Below are 13,373 nucleotides of genomic sequence, written 5' to 3' on the forward strand. Positions count from 1 at the left end.
CGATAAACGCTGAAGAGCGCCACTTTGCCACCCTTGAAAAGCCTGTTTTACAGTGGATTCAGGTGGATTCGATCTTAGAATTATCAATGGGGACTTATCGGATCTGAGATCAGATTTATATGCTTTTTGAGTATATATTAGGAGCGTACATTGCCAGTATTAGGTAGTTGTCAAGTCAATTACAAGCTTTGAACCCTGAATATGTTGCTTTAACCGACATCACGAGATTCAGACGCAACACGAAACGGTGGCGGGCCAGTGCTTACCCAATAGTCTACATGGATGGCTACTGTGGTATTTTCGAGAATCTACCGGCCTTGTAGACATATAGGGCCTACAAATTATTTCAGGCACACTCCTATTGCGGAAGAACATGCACAAAGCAGTCGAATACTGAACCTCAACAGCCCAGTCGAGCTGGATTGATACTAAAGCCTGGGAACGCAGGAGGACTAAACCTCAGGGCCCATTTTCAGAACATTTACAATAGGAATGGAACATTAAATAGCCTTCAGCAAACCCTTACACTATTCTACGGAACAAATTACTGTCTTGAATCACTTCAAGGAAGAGGGGAAGGCTTGGAAGTGGATCTTCAGGAAGTTCCCGGAGAGAACTGAGCCCGCAATCCGCACGCGCTGGACCATAATCCAGCAGCGAGCTGAGTAGACTTTTTATCGACAACAGCTACTTGTATTTTTTGAAGGCATTTGATCGCATGATAATTTATTGTACAAGTACGACGTGGAATGATTGTGGCGGAGCTTTTGGAGAATGGAAAGGACCAAACCTTTGACATCTCGGCGCATACAGACGTAATTGCTATTCTGAAAGATGGCAACTTTTAAAGTTCATAGCATAGTTGGCAACAACTAGGCTCGCCATCGTTGGGTGCTGTAAGCAGCTGTACTAGGAATTTGGCTACAACTAGCCAAGTACGCTTGGAGCCAGTCCTGCCTAGATAGTGTCTCCAAGAAATTTGGCTTCACACGTACCTTGAGTCTTGTCTCCATCACCTACTGGGTGGTTCGAAAATCCATGCGTTTGGGTTACAACAACTGCAGACCTGGATATGCCGCAGTGAGGAAGCCTGGATCCAGCTTTACTGTATAGTGGCACTGTCTGATTTCGAGAGCTGGCGGTTACAACAGACCCGCGATGATTCTTTTTCGGAGCTGCGCGCTGCGTGTTAGGACGGCAATCGGCTGGGAGCCAGAAATTCACATGGCGCATATCGACAGCGGCCATGGCGAGAAACTAAGTCAATTGATAGTGGTCTGGAAAGATATAAAAGCTGACTTCTTGAGCAGTTTCGAAGGAGCGCAACGGGTTTATATGGCCGTCTCTCACCTCGCCCTGAGCGCTCATTTGCCGCACAAGTCTGCCGTGCCATCATGGCGAGATTTTATCCCGGCAAATCCAACATAGAGAGAACCGGCACAGCGCATGAAAATACCCTCGTTTTGTCCTCTTCATTCCCTGCCTCACACTCCAGCTCCTCCACTACCCCCGAACAGGATGTGATTGTCACCTTTGTGCGCGGTTGTGCAGCATACGAGGTCAGGAGGTTCTGGACCGGCCGCGATTCCCTGACTTTCCGTCCCCATCTGTCCGCTGGGTTCGCCGTGATTCGAGAGATCGTGTTGCAATTTGCAATCTCATCTGCCATTTCCCCTGTTCCGCCCAGCGCCATTCCCATTATGACATGTGCCTCCTGGACCCATCAGTCCCGTATCAGCGAGTTCGAGACAAGCAGACCGAGGTCGATCAGGGGGTGGACATGGTCGTGGTCGTGTGACGGTTCGTGAAGGCATCGTGCTCGATCCACAGCTCGCTGTAATAGCTCCTGCGATCCAATCCATCAATGCCACATCGACGGGTGTCGGCCCTTCTCTTGTAGGTCAGCTCAGAGCCAAGGCACACTGTCACCGAACATCTTCAGCTGATGGAGGGCTTTACCAGGAATCCTCCGCCACCGCTAGCAAGCAATCCGTAATCCGTCCGCAGAAGCTGGCCGCCTCGCCATCAGGCATTTTCTCCATTGGTCAGGCGGTACATCCAGGTCCCAGCAAGGCAGAACAATCGGCCTTCTTGCAGCTTGCCAACGTGCATTACGGACTTCGCCGTCGCTTTCCCGCGACGAGTCTAGAGCCACAGTGTAGCAGAAGCAAGCCGCGTCATCATGAGGCATTCTCTCGATTGGCCAGGTCGGGACAGTGTACGCGCCGGTCTTGGAGGAGCTTGGTCGGGCTGAGTTCACGAGGCACCTATGCCATCGCGGCTGTGAAGATGGTGCGACCACGAGGGCAGGCAGGTGCATGGAGCCCGCTCCTTCGGTCGTATCTCAGCCAATGCGATAGGTCCATAGAGAGGATCATCATTCGAGTGTCCAGGGAAACGAGGTTCAGAGTAGAAGATCGAGGGTGGTGGGGCTTCATTCAAGGTATTCAGCTGCGGCGAGGCAGGCGGAGGGCACACGCGGGTGGACCCAGCTGAGGGAGCGTGGGTCGCGTGTGATCGAAGGGCCCGGGCGGTGAGTAGAGGGTTGTTGGAGAGGAATTGAAGAGGAAGAGAGGTCGAGGGGGACTGGGCGCGGTCTTTATAGACGTTGAGGCGGCACCGGACCCGTGCACGCGCCTTGCCCGAAGCGGGGGGGTCGCTAAACTCAGCTGGGCAAACACCGCGACTCAGATTACTAACTTTAGCTACTAAGTTTATATCTAATTTAACTTTTAAATTAACTACTATATTAACTAACGCCCCTTACTACCCTTAAAACTCGACAACAAACGATAGAATCGAAATCAGTACCTTTAGATACCTCCTAGAGTGCTAGTAGACTATAGGCAAGCCTATAGTAACGGATAGTAGGTGTGCTAGACTCGAACAGAGCTAGCTGTCAGGTGTATGTCTATAGAGTAGAAGAGTCAAAGGCCGATGTATAGTATATTCGAAGACGAAGGTAGGTAGCCGTGTAGATTACAAACTTATCTCTAAATCCCCTTAATTCCCCCTAGCCCCTTCTTCCTTCTTATACCCTTATAAATCCCTTTGTATTCTACTAATAGTATAACGTAGTTACCTTACTTCTAATTTCTAAGCCCTTACGCTAGATCTTTAACTATTATGTAATCTACCCTAATAAGCTTTCTAACATAACATCCTCCCTTTTTAGCTTCTGTCCTTAGAAGCTTATAAGTAGCCGTTAGCTTATAAAGAGGCTAGGACAGCCTAACGCCTCTTAGAAACAAGAATAGATATATAAGAATAACTCTATAAGTAACTATATACTTAGTAGTATTAAAGGAAAGGTAAGGCAACTTTATAGTATAGTAGAGCTACGTAACTAAATTAAAATTTTTTTGTTATATATCGTAATTCAAGCTACTTACTTAGTACTCTCTTTATTTACTTTTATATAAAAGACACCCTAAAGCGTGTTACTAGTAACTTACTAAGTAGTCGCTATACCCCTAATTTATAGTATAAACTATATTACCTAAGTACGCTAGTATTCCTTACCTTTTTACCGCTTTTAGAAATTCTTTGTTACCCCTTACTAAAAGGTCGACAGACCTCTAATAGTAAGTAGCTATAGAAATTAAACCGTATTACCTATAATCGTACTTTTTAAGTAAATATAAGAAAACACCTCTTTTGTCCTCCTTTACTTTACTTTTTACTTATAGTACTAAGGGGTATATAAAGACTTAATCTTACTAGCTTATTAACTTCTTTTTCTCTTTTTTACCTAATACTAATAACACTAATACGCCGCCCTTCTCTTTAAACGATCTATCTAGAAACTCCTACTAAATCACTATTATATTAATAGCGAATACTAAGCGTTTTATTACTTATAAGTAATACTTAAATCAAATAGTAAAGTAAGACCTATAAAGAGTAGCTCTAAAATATAAAGATAATAAATATAAGTATGCCTCTCTTGTAAGGAATTACGACCTAATAGTGTAGTAGTAGTGTTAGTAAAGTACGTATATTACAAGAATCTAAAGAAAGATTACATTACTATATATATAACCCTACTTAGGGCGACGCTCTTATATTATAGATTTGTTAACGTTACTAGGTAGTATCTACTCTTAAAGCTAGAGGAATTAAGCTATAAAAAGTAATTACTAAAAAGGATAAAGTAAGTTAGCCGCTACTTTATAGTAAGCTTAAAGCTAAGATATATAGGCTACTATTTAGGTAGCTTAAACTTTAGTAAAAAAGGCTCTCTAGTATCTAATAACAAAGTTAGGGATGTTAGTAGTAAAGCGTCTTTAAAGTAATAAGGCTAAGAGAGAGGAACAGGTAAATAAGAAGTTAGTTATTCTAAGAAAGATTACTTAATAGTTAGAGCTTACTACTAAAGAGATCAAGCGTTATAACTAGATTACTAAAGACTTACTATAAGTATAACAAGAGCTTGTTAGTATCTTTAATAAATACGTAGCCTATTTTAAGAAAGTCGTAAGTATTTTACTACTTAACACGAATTTACTACTAACTTAAAGGTAGTATATATACAAATTATAAAGGTCTAAAGGTAGTAAGAGAGAAAGAGATAGACTAGTTAAGAATACTAATAAAGTTAAGAATAGTAAAGGTAAGGAAAATAAGGGTAATAATAAAAATAATAATAACAACAAGTAAGAGACAAAAGAGGGTTAAAACGTCTTTACCTAATAAAGGTGTCGTTTGCCTTTTCTTTTTTTTTTTTCTAAAATAAAAATAGTTTATAATAAGGTTAGTAGGACTTTAAAGGGACTTTAAAGGGCCTTTACTAGTAAGAACGTAGATAGGTGTTTTGGTTTCTTTTTCTTAAATACCCTAGTTTATGTACTAAATTCGGGATTTGTACTAACTTTACCGTAACTAAGCTAGTAATATTATGCTTTACTAATAGTGTTTTTAATGTGTTTGTTTGTATTTACGTAGTAGCGGCCTATTATTAAGAGTACGTCGTAGTTCTTACGAGTTTTCTAAATTATTATATCCTTTTTATTTAATTAAAAAGAATCTGTTTCTTTAAGGGCCTTTATAGCTAAGGATAGCTTTTACTTTAAATGTTTCTTTATCTAAAAAGGGAATGTCTACTAAGCTTGCTAGAACTTTACTGTCTTATACCTAATATAGCTTAAGGCTTATAATTAGAAAAGTAGGATAGACTTGTACTAAGGATAGTAGACGTAACTTATAGGCAAGGCTATAGTATCTAACTACGCTTTTAATTTAGTATAGGCTAATGTACTTGTCTACAAACTTCTTAAAGGGTCGACGTTACTATAAGTACTTAGTTAAAAGTAAGACCTAATCTCCTTTTTTAAATAATAATTACTTTTGTTTTTAATTATACTATTTTTTGTACTAGGTTTAAGAGTACTATAAGAAGGTAATAATCTCTTCTTAGGTACTTTAAAGCTACGTCGCCTGTTTGTTAGCTACTAGTATGTCTACTAGGTTTGTCCTACTTAAGGGTATGTCGCCCGGCCCTTAAGGCTAGTACTTATAGAGTACATATAATAGGGTTGTGTTTATTATAAAGTACTAGAAAGTATTATAGACAAATTTAGCTAGGTCTAATTTAGTTACTTAGTTGTCTTATGTAAAGCTATAGTAGGTTTAAAGGTAGTACTTAACAGATTAGTTTTACTACTTTATTTAGCTATCTATTTGTAGGTAAAAGGTAGTACTTAGCTACCTTAATATCGTAAGGTACTAATAGAAACTACTCTAGAATCTACTTATAAAGAGAGAACCGTGATTAAAGACTATACTATCTAGGATACTAAATTGTCGTACGACGTAGTATATAAGAAGGGACACTAGTCTATTACTAGTAAGATAATCTAATGTTAGAATATATAAGGAAAACTTTATAAATTAGTTAATAATAACAAGAATAGAGTTATATAGCTTACTTACTACGTTATAAGAATAAGGTAGCTACGTAATAAAATCAAGTAAGATCTCTTACTAAGGTTTAAAAGGAATAAGGAGTAGGGCTAACTCGCTATATAGTAGATAGGTCCTTACTTTTGTCCTTTAATAGATAGTGTAGGTAGAAACGTAACAGTAGACGTCTTTATTAAGACTCGGCTAGAAAAAGGATTAGAAAAGCCTTTTCTTTGTTTTACTAATTCCTTAGTACCTTATAGTAGGTACGTTATAAAAAAGCTTTAGTAACTCTTTACGTAAGCCTAGATTATTAGGTATATATACACGTCTATAATACTATAGTAGCGTATTATTCTTAAACGTCTATAAGGACCTAGTAGTACCTTAGCTACCTTACTACTTCTTTTACTCTTTATTTATAATAAAGGCGTCCTCTTACTATATATTATAAAGGGCTTTTAATAATAAGGGTAATAGCGTCGATAGTGCCGTTACTAGGCTGTCACTCTTACTAGCCTGATCTTAAGTAGAGTTCTTTACTAGTATAAGAGAATTTGATTTGTAACTTAAAGCTCTAGTAATAAAAGCGTAAAGTACCCTAACCTTATGATTGCCTTAGTCTACTAGCTAGTATAAGTCTAGCCTCTTATACTAGAGCGATTTCCCTAACGTAGTATTTATTATAAAGGTCGCTAGACCTTTAGAAGGAATAAAAGGAATAAAAGGAATAAAAAGAAGGGAAAGGATAAAAAGAATAAAAGTAATAGTATGTACAAGCCTTACTATATTACTACTAGGCTTAAAGGTAACTACATTTACCTAGAATTTGTTAAGAAAGTTTACTAGTAGAGCGTGTTACGCTTCTAACTACTTATTTAGATCTTGTAAGTCAGGCTATTGTAATAACCTATTAGTAGGGTTATAAGTGCCTTTCTTGTATTTAATCTTAAAATCAAATACTAAGAGCTCTTCTAGTTATTTAGCTTGTTACTAAGACAGCTTTAGCTTTGTTATAAGGTAGTAGTAATTTAGGTAGTCTGTTAGGACTACTACTAGGCTCTGTACGTATACTAAATACGGTCTCTATACTTAGAAGGCGTCTACAATAGCTATTAACTTAGCGTTAGAAGTATTATAGTAAAGCTCTAGTCCCTTTAACTTTTTAGAAATAAATATAATAAGGTACTAGCGGCCTTCTTATAGCTACGACAAGATAGTGCTAATTGTGTACATAGATACGTCTGTTTTTATACAAGTAGGTAGTATAGAGTCGTAATAACAAAGGAAAGGAGCTCTTACAAAAAGGAGTCGTAACTTATAAAATACCTCTAACGCCTTAGCTCTTAATATTACTAACCTAGTAGCATCCTTATAAAGAAGGTTTGTAAGTAGAATAGTAATTTTCGAATAATTCTTAATAAAGCGCCTATAAAACCTAGTAAAGCTAAGGAATACTTATACAGCCTTTATAGTAGTCGGAATTAGCTATTCTTAGATTATAGAAATACGTATAGGTTTAACGTAAACTCTCTATAGGTCGATTACGTACCTTAGAAATCTTACTTACTTAATATCAAATTCGTATTTAGAAAGGTTAGTAAAGAGGTTATGTTACTAGAGACGTTTAAGGATATAGTAAACGTACTATATATACTCTTCTTTATTTACTAAGTAGATAAGGATATCGTTAAGATACATAATATAGATGTTGTTAACAAGGTCTCTTAGTACTTTGTTAATAAATAACTAGAACGTTACTAGTACATTAACAAGACTAAAAGGTATTATATAGTATTTAAAGTGACTATATTAGTACTAGAAAGCCGTCTTTTATTTGTTACTAGCCTTAATATAAACTCGATAGTATGCCTTATAGAGATTAAGCTTAGTATATATCCGGGCTCTTAATAGTTAGTTAAGGATCTTACTAATTAGAGAGATAAGAGCCTGATTCTTTCTTATTACGCTATTTAGGGCCTAATAATTAACGTAAAGTTAAAGCTTCTTTTCTTTCTTTAGAACAAAAAGTATTAAGGCCCTTATAAGGCTCTTACTTAGACGAATCTAACCCTTAGTAAGAGCGTTATCTAAGTATTTGTATAAGACGCTAAGTTCGAGTTCTACTAGTAAGTAGATTTGACTATAAGGTAGTACTATATCTCTTTTTATATTAATTATATAAGTAAGGCTATTGATCGTAAGTAGTGACTAGGCCTCTTCTTCTAAGAAGACATCTATAAATTGTTAGTACTTAACTAGTAGTAACGTTACGTTAGCCTCGCTACTTTTTAGCCTCTCTTCTTTCTCTAGAAATTCTAAATTAACTACAATAAGCTATATAGTCGCTATAATAGTAAAGTAGGACTCTTTTATAGCCTTCTTAATCTCTTTCTTAGTTACGTACAAATAGATCGTTAAGGACAACGTAAGGTAGGCAAAGGTTTGCCTTTTCTATAATATAATTAGGTCTATAGCCTTAAGCTATAGAAACCCGAGTATAACATTAAACTCTTTAATACCTGTAATAACAAATCTTCCTTAATGTTACTATATAGTAGAATAATCGTCTTATGCCTTAATAAATAAGTCGTATAATCTAAAACTAGTTGTCGTCTCTTAGAACAGTAAGAACACTATAACGTAATTATTAAGTTACTATAGTATCTCTAGCTCTAAGAGTCGTAGATAGATAAGGTTAACCTCTACTCCTAAATCTAATAAGGCTTATATAGCTACCTATTTACCCCTAATACGTATCTCTACCTAAATACTTATTAAGGGTCGCCCCTCTTCTTATAGGTTAAGAGTAGTATAGTAAACTACTAGTGTAGTATTCGCCTCTAAAGTAGCGTTCTTATTAAGGCACTAACTCTAAGTATGTCTATTTTACCTATATATAGAACACTTGTAATCTAGATAAGAATTAGCCTAATGACCGGGCTTCTAACACTTATAACAAGTGTTATATAGAGTTAAAGGTAGGGCTTTTACAACACTAGAGGATTCCCTTTACGTAGTTAATATTTAGCTAGATAAAGCTCTTAGTACTAGCGTTAGTATAGATAGAGTTTTTAGGGTATAAAAAGAGCCTCTAAACAAACACTATAGTGTTACAGGTACTACCTAAGAACTGTCTAGTTGTCTAGTACGTATAATAGTCTTTTCTTTAGATACTGTCTAGTAAGCTTCTTTAAATGTTTTTAGTACCTTACTATAAACTATATAAGATCTTAAGTCCGGTTTTAAGTAGTTAATAAGAAAGTAGATACAGAACATCTTAGAAAAGCTATAACTAAGCTCTATCTTTAATAACTAGTATTATTAAAGGAAATTTACAAACGTCTTATTCTCTTTCTATACTAATACTTAAAGCTTTAATATTACTTTAAGGAAACAAGTACCCTTATCTGTAATACTATAAAGAAGGAACGCCTTTATCTCTTTCTAACTTACGTTTAAGACAGACCCTTCCTTTTCTTTAACGATAAAGGACCTCTACCTGTCTTTAATATACTCCTTTATTAATACTGTAATAGTGCCGACTTACTTAACGTCGCTTAGATACTCTTTTAGATAAGTGTTAAACTTTGTTTACTAGTCGAATATAAAGATAGTATTTGTTACCACGGCAGTGGTGCTTTAATAGTTTGGTAGAAGATAATGTATTGTTCTGGTTCTATAGGTTCTATTTATATAGTCTATAGTATACCTACCTTACTATCCTAATGTGTCCTTATACTATAATAATCTCCCCCCCCTTTTAGAAAAACCTAGCGCCCTTACTAGTTCCTAATAATATAAGCATAAAGTAGTAATATAAACGTAAAGTAATAGTATAGGCTATAATTAAAAAAGGGTAGAGGTAGAAGAGAAAGTAATTAGAAGAGTTAGTTAAAGTAAGTAGTATTACTAAATAAAAGAAAACTGTTAACGTAAGTAAGGCCTACGTAACTAACGTAAGTAAAAGCTTGTAGGTAAAGTCTAAGTATACTCTTACTTAGACAAGTCTGACTCTAAAGTGTGTTATAAATATAAGGAACTAAAGTTATTGTTGTCTTTGTTCTATACATAAGTCTATTAACTACCCCTAACGACTTTACTACTATCGCCTTAGTAATTATCTTATAGAACTACGGCCGCTTTCTTTTTACGCCTTATAGATTAGAAGACCGGCTTAACTTTGTCTTTATCTAGGCGACTTACTTAGAGAGTAGTAAATACAGTTGTATTCGTAAACTAACTTAGAGTTAAGAGGTCTTCTTTTATTTTGTCTTATTTGTACTGTTTTAAGAGGGCTAGGAGTTCGAATCTCGACTAAGCCTTACTATAGTTAAGTTCCTATAAAACGTTATCGCCTATAGCCCTCCCTTTATAGTCCTCTATCTCCTAGTATATCGCCCGTATTTTTACTTTTAGTATGTCCTTAAGATCTTTGTCGACACTTGTCTTAAGTTCTTTAAGCCTAACATATATCGTATTACAAGCTATTATAGCCTTACGACCCTTTGTTATAACGTAGTCTAGCTCTTGTTTTGTTTATATATTAGTGACCTTAAGAACCTCTATAAGTGTTAGTATAGTCTTTTGCCTTATAGATTCTGTAGCTAGTATAGTTAGTATTAACAGCTTTAGAGCCTTCTATATCTTCTATATAACTACTATTAACATGTTGTCCTTTAAGACTATGTCCTTTAAAGCCGGGTCTTTTAACACTAGGTTTTGTAATACAGATAGTAGTAAGGGTATATAGTACCTGTTGTTACGATCCTAATAGTCGTAGAGTAATTTAGATGTCTTTATAGGTTCTTTCTAATACTATATAAGAGCCTTTCTTATAAAGTCGCTAGTTAACTATATATCGCTATTACTTATAGTTACTATAAGTACTCTACTATCTAGCGTTATTACTAGTTTGTTATATTGTCTTAATTTTACGTATACCTTACTATTAGAAGCAAAATTGCCTAGCTAGTGCTTAAATCTTTGCCTTATAAAGACCCTAGTATTAAGTAACGCGACTATTACCTTTCCTCTTAGTATAGTATTACCTAAGAACCTATTAACGCCCTTAGAGTTATAATACTAGTACTAGTACACTATTAGAAGCTTGTATAGATTATAAAGCTTTTATACTCTTAGCTTGTCGGCCTTACTATTACGGTCTACTTTATGTTACTAAAGATCGATCTTCTTAGCCCTTTATAGCGTATAGATCTCTCTTTTAACTTAGGGATTAGTAACTAAGTAAAAGTTAGGATCTATACTTATAGTACAGAAGTTTACGACTATCGTACTATTAGCCTATAGTATAGGCTTTGCCTTTTTTACTATAATAGTAAGAGCGCTATCTATAGCTAGTCTCTTTTGATTAAGGCTAGCGATATTTATAACTAGCTGATTTTGTATACTAACGTTACCTTTGTCGTTTAAAGAGTCTATAGCGTACTAGGTAAAGGACTTGTAAACATAAGGTAGCTATTTACTATAAGAGGTAGAAGGATGTTCGTTATAAGACGTAAAGAAGTCGTTAAAGGAGTGTTTGTTATAAGAGACGTAAAGGGTGTGTTTGTTATAGATAGTAGAGGAGTAGAGTATATATAGAGAGGATAGATTAAATCTATAAAAAGGGTGTTTATTATAAGAGAAAAAGAAGTCGTGTATAAGTAAGAAGGATAGATTGATTTATAGATATAAGTCTTAGTTTAAAAGTAAAAACAAAGGTAAGAAGAATAGTAAAAACAAAGGTAAGAGGAATAGTAAAAATAATAAGAGAAGGCTTGTCTAGAGCGACAATAAGTATGCTTTTAGCTATACTTAATATACTTATAATTACTATTTTTTAGAGTTTACCTTAAACTCCTTAAGTAACTCCTTACTATTACTAAGTCTTGATTTTAGGAGCTATATGTTAAACTTAAGACTAAATCCCTTTTACTATATAAGGTATTATGTACGGCCCTTGTTTAACTTTTTATTAATTATCTTCTTAATTTCTTATTTTTCTTCTTTATTAACTATAACTACTTCTAGTAGTAGTAGTAGTTACTGTCTATAAGGGTTAGTACCCTTAGGAGCTAGCTCTAGGTATATAACTAAGAACACATTATAGATACGCTAGTACTCTAGAACTTATAGTTTATATACGTACTTACTAATCTGTTTAATTACCTTAAGTAGGCCTACTCTCTATTTGTCTAGCTTCTTGTTCTTTTTTACTAGTATTAAGTAACCCTTATAAAGGCGTAAGTATACCTTATTACTCTTCTTAAATACTATTAGCTTATGTTTCTAATTATAGTAACGCTTTACTAATATTACTACTACGTCTAGTACATTAGCTATTATAATATACGCCTTTAGGGTCTAAACTACCTTTATCTAATCTATAAGTAGTGTAATAGTATTATTTAGTATAAATCTATATACTACCTTATTTAGCGACTTACTAGTACTAGCTAATAAGGAATTATTTAGGTAGAATTATAGCTCTAGTAAGGCGTTACGCTAGAGCAAGTTATCTTTAAGTATATCTAGGTAATACTAAAGGGCGATTTTTATTATCTAATTTGTTCTCTTACTCTACTTATCTAATTATAGGTAATATATAGTTAAATATAACAATCTTGTGCCTAGTTATAAGAACATAGCCTTTTATAACCTTACTAAGAATTATAGGCTACGGTCTAAGATTATTACCTTTAGGATTCCCTAGTCTAAGTCTAGTAGTTAGATTACTACTATAATACCCTATTTTACTACTATCTAGGTTAACTTACTAAGAATAAGTATAATCTTCTTTATTAGCTTATTAGTTAATATAAGAAGTGTATTAAAGCTATCTTTTAACACTAGTAGGCCTACTATAAAATCTAAGGTAATTGTATAAAAAGGCGCTAGTAGTGTAAGGATTAGTTATAGTAAGCTATATAGTTTGTGTCTAGTAGTTTTATAGACTTAGTACTCTAGATAGTGTTAGAGGAACAGGTATAAATGCTTTACTAGCTATAGTATAAAAAAGTTCGTAGCTATAATTTTAGACATCTTGTTATACCTAAGGTACTTATATTTATAAGCGTTAGTAAATACCTTCTTTAAGTAGGCCTAAAGAACGTAAAGGCGTCTAAGGTATCTATTAACGCTCTTATAAAACAAAAGCCTATCTAGCTACTTAAAAGGTAGCTTAACTATATTATTAGCTAGTTTCTTATTATCTTATAACGTAGAAACTATATGTAATAGCTTTGTGTCTATTATATAACCCCTAATTAGTTCCTCCTTAAAGGTAGGGTCTATTTTTACTAGAGTCGCTATATAATAGAACGCTTCTTTTATAAACAGGACGTCTAATTTACTTACCTTATTGTCTAGAGGATCCTTTATAGTCGATAGTTAGAATAGTGTGTCTAGGACAACGTTAGCCTTTCTAGGCTTATGTTAGATATTAAGGTTAAACCGGCACAGGTATTCGC

The sequence above is a fragment of the Amorphotheca resinae genome (genome assembly GCF_003019875.1).
Source record: "Amorphotheca resinae ATCC 22711 unplaced genomic scaffold M430scaffold_6, whole genome shotgun sequence".
NCBI classification, from domain to species: Eukaryota; Fungi; Ascomycota; class Leotiomycetes; order Helotiales; family Amorphothecaceae; genus Amorphotheca; species Amorphotheca resinae.